Consider the following 4,489-nt stretch of genomic DNA (forward strand, 5'->3'; position numbering starts at 1 on the left):
GTTGAGAGTATTTAATCAATGACACTGTGTAAGCGTTTTCTTCAGGCCAGCGCTCCCGATGGGAGTAAGAGCCGATAGTTTGGGGCCCAAACGATATGTTCGGGTGGTAGGGCCTGAATTAAGAAAAAGGTAGAAAACCTGATTAGAACTTTATTCATAATGCAAAAGCAACCTTAAGGGCTGTCAAGTAAGTAAAAACAATTGTATCCTATGTATAGAACCGTCGCAACTGTGCGATGTTCCATGGATTCCCAACGTCTTTTCCTGAAGCTGGGTTTTTAAGCCGATATGCTCCTCCTGGTATCACTTCAGTGACGATGTATGGTCCTTCCCATGGGGATTCAAGTTTCAGGGGTCTTTCTTGCTTCAGCCGAAGTACCATATCCCCAACATTAAAGCTTCGACTGCGTATTCGTCGGCTGTGATAATTCCTCAACGCCTGTTGGTACACCGTCGTTCTTGCCAAGGCAATGTCTCGTGCTTCGTCGAGAAGGTCCACGGCGTCCTGCTGCGTGATGTTGGAAGAAAATTCCGTGTACGCTGTCACCCGAGGAGCTTCAAACCGAACGTCAGCTGGTAGCACTGCTTCGGCTCCGTGCACCAAGAAGAACGGGGTGTACTGAGTCGACCTGTTAGGCGTAGTGCGCAAGCTCCATAGCACAGATGGTAGTTCCTCGACCCAGGCTCCAGCCACGCCTGTAAGGCGTTTCTTGAGGCCATCCCCTATTAGACCGTTGATCCTTTCCACCTGCCCGTTGGTCTGTGGGTGGCTTACTGATGCAAACTTCAATTTGATTCCTCCGTCGTCGCAGAACTTTCAGAACTCTTTGGAGTCGAAGTTAGATCCGTTGTCTGTGATGATACTGTGGGGCATACCAAACCGACATGTTATTCCTCTGAAAAACTGAACCGCTATTTCGGCCTTTTGGTTTCGAACGGGCACTGTCTCGATCCACTTAGTGAACTTGTCGACTGCGACCAGTAAATACGTGTGTCCTCCAGGCGATGACCTCGGCAGTGGTCCAACTTGGTCGAGTCCCCACTGAGCAAAGGGCCAGGCTAGAGGTATTGTCATTAGATCTGTTGCGGGGGCGTGCGGTTTTGGAGAAAAGCGCTGGCAGGTGTCACATTTCATGACTAGATCTCGAGCGTCCGACGCTGCTGTTGGCCAGTAAAATCCTGCCCTGAAAGCTTTTGCTACAAGGGCACTGCTTCCTGCGTGGTGTCCGCAGGTTCCCTCATGTATCTCGCGCAGTAGTGCTTTTCCATCGTCAATGGCGATACACCTTTGGAGGATACCCGAGATGCTACGCTTGTAAAGCTCGCCATTAACCACAGTGAAGGCCTTTGACCTTCTGACGATCCGCCTTGCTTCCACGGAATCCTCCGGCAACTCCTGCTTCGTCAGGTATGCTAGTAATGGTTTGGTCCATAGCGGCTCAAGGAGGAGGACTTGCTCCGCTGATGAAGCTGAAGGTTCTTCAATAGTTTGCTGCTGGCCCGCTGCTGATTCATCAGTGGATGGTTTTGAAGATGCCGAGGCTTTCTCCTTTATTGATCGCTGGGCAATGACTTCGTAGAACACTCCGTCTGGGATGGGGGAGCACATGGACCCGATATTTGCCAGAGTGTCGGCTTCTTCATTGCTGGCTCTGCCGATATGCTTGAGCTCGCATCCTTCAAACTTGGCTTCCATATTTTGATACAACTGTCGATAAGCGATCATGTTGTCGCTGACCGCGTCACATAGGTTCATCGACTGCTGCACCACCAAGTTTGAATCTCCGTAGATTTCTAGGCGAGTTGCTCCGCATGCTTTCGCCATCCTCATCCTGTGCAGCAGCGCTTCATACTCTGCTTCATTGTTCGTCGGCGGGGAGAAATTCATACGTAGTATGTACTTCATCTTATCTCCATGTGGTGATATCAATATCACTCCTGCTCCTGCGCCCGTGCTCCGTTTTGACCCATCGAAGTACATTGTCCATGATCCCGACATGTCGGGTGCTGCTGGTGTCTGCGACTAGATCCAATCTGCCACGAAATCCGGGAGGACTTGGGACTTTATCGCCGTTCGATTAACGTAAGTTATGTCGTGTGGCGCTATCTCGATGGCCCATTAGGACACCCGACCTGTGGCTTCTGGGTTAGTCATTATGTTATTCAATGGCGCTTCACTTACGACGAGAATCGGGTGCTCCGTGAAATAGTGACGCAGCTTGCGAGCCGTCTTCCATACTGCATACGCCAGCTTCTGATGACGAGGGTATCTCTGCTTCGCGGGTGTGAGTACTTCACTGAGGTAGTAAACGGGCCTTTGAACACCGTGGACTTTGCCTGCCTCTTCTCGCTCGACGACCAAAACGCTGCTGAAGACTTGAGCTGTTGCGGCTATGTACATAAGTAGCGTTTCGCGCGGGGTGACGAGGACTGGGGACGTCGACAAGATTTTCTTCAGGTTATCGAAGGACTCATGCGCCTCTTTTGTCCACTCGAACTTTTCTGACTTTTTCATCAGGTTATAGAAAGGCAAAGCTTTTTCTCCCAGCTTGGCGATGAATCTACTGAGCGCTGCCAGTCGTCCTGCCAACTGCTGCACTTGGTGCAGATTCTTTGGCGGCTCCATGTCGAGGATAGCTTTGATCTTCAAAGGATTGGCTTCAATCCCCCTGGCTGAAATGAAGTACCCAAGTACTTGTCCTCCTGGCACTCCGAAGAAACATTTTTTGGGATTCAGCTTGATTTTATACTTTTCTAAGTTGTCGAAAGTTTCCCGTAAGTCATCGATGAGAGTTGTGGCGTGCTTCGTCTTCACCACAATGTCGTCGATGTAAACCTCGATGTTCCTCCCAATATGCTCTCCAAGGCAAGCCTGCATGCAACGTTGATAAGTTGCTCCTGCGTTTGTCAACCCGAAGGTCATGACGTTGTAACAGAAAACGCCGTGTGGGGTGATGAACGCGGTTAGCTCCTGGTCTTCTTTCTTCAGCTTGATCTGATTGTACCCAGAGTATGCATCAAGGAAGGAGAGGCGATCGCATCCAGCTGTAGAGTCGACTATCTGATCAATACGAGGCAGCGGGAAGTGGTCTTTTGGACAGTGTTTATTAAGGCTGGTGTAGTCGATGCACATGCGTAGAGCGGTGGTGTCCTTCTTAGGTACCATGACGGGGTTGGCCACCCACTCGGCTTCCTTGAGCTCCTGAATGAATCCTGCTTTACGGAGTCGACTGATTTCTTCGCCAATTGCTCTCCTCTTTGGTTCGGAAAACCGGCGCATTGACTGCTGCACCGGTTTGGCTGTCGGGTCAACATTAAGGGCATGCTCAGCGAGTTCCCTGGGGATACCTGGCATGTCGGATGGTTCCCATGCAAATATCTCCCAGCGCTCACGGAGGAACTCGATGAGCGCGCCTTCCTATGCGCCAGTAAGGTCAGCCAACGTATTGACCGTTTTCTTCGGGTCAGTGGGATGCACCTGTAGCTTCTTGGTTTCCTTTGCAGCGTCAAACTCGTCGGATCTCACGTTTCAGTTGTCGGCTGGTGGTTGCGTGTGATCTGTAACGGTGTCAATTGCGTTGAGCTCTTCCTTGACTCCGAACTTCGAGGCGATCTTCTGGAACTCCCGGTCGCAGTTGTCCGATCGAGCAAAGCTTCCATGGACAGTTATCGGGGTCCCGTTGTTGCCTGGCATCTTCAGTTTCAAGTATGCATAGTGAGGTACGGCCATGAATTTGGCAAACGCGGGCCTGCTGAGGATGGCGTGATAATGAGACTCCCAGTCGACTACTTCGAACTCGATCTTCTCTTTCCTGAAATTGCTGGGCGTGCCGAAGACCACGTCCAATGATATTTTTCCAAGAGAGTAAGCGGGGCGAGTCGGTATAATGCCGTGGAATCCTGTGTCGGATTCTCTTAGCATATCGACTGTTAAACCCATTGCTCTCATGGTGCTAGCGAACAATAAGTTCAGGCCGCTTCCTCCATCCATGAATACTTTGCTCATATTGTATCCTCCAATTTGTGCTTCAAGAACAAGAGCTGCACGGCCAGGCCTCGGAACAGCCTTCGGGTGATCCGCCCTGCTGAAGGAAATACTCTGCTCTGACCAGTCGATGAAGTCGGGTGTATCAACCATGGCAACTTCCGCATATTTTACTTCCCGGGAGAACTTCTTGATCTCTCTCTTTGAAAAGCTGGTCTTATGGATCATGTTGACTTGCCCGCATGGTTCCGGAAACACCTCAGTTGATATACGCTAGTCTCCTCCTGCTGGTACGTATGGTTCTGGTACGTATGGATCTGGTGCATAACTATGGGATCCTGCCCTTCTCTCCATTGCACGAACTCTCGACATGGCCTCGGCTCTGAGATCATCGCAGAACTGCCGAATTTCCAAAAAATGTCGACAGTTCCTTAACAGGTGACTAGACTTCTCTCGGCCATCTTTCGGATCGATGTAAGAGTGGAGGTAACATGGTGCCTCGAG

The sequence above is a fragment of the Lolium perenne genome, chromosome 1 (assembly GCF_019359855.2).
Source record: "Lolium perenne isolate Kyuss_39 chromosome 1, Kyuss_2.0, whole genome shotgun sequence".
NCBI classification, from domain to species: domain Eukaryota; kingdom Viridiplantae; phylum Streptophyta; class Magnoliopsida; order Poales; family Poaceae; genus Lolium; species Lolium perenne.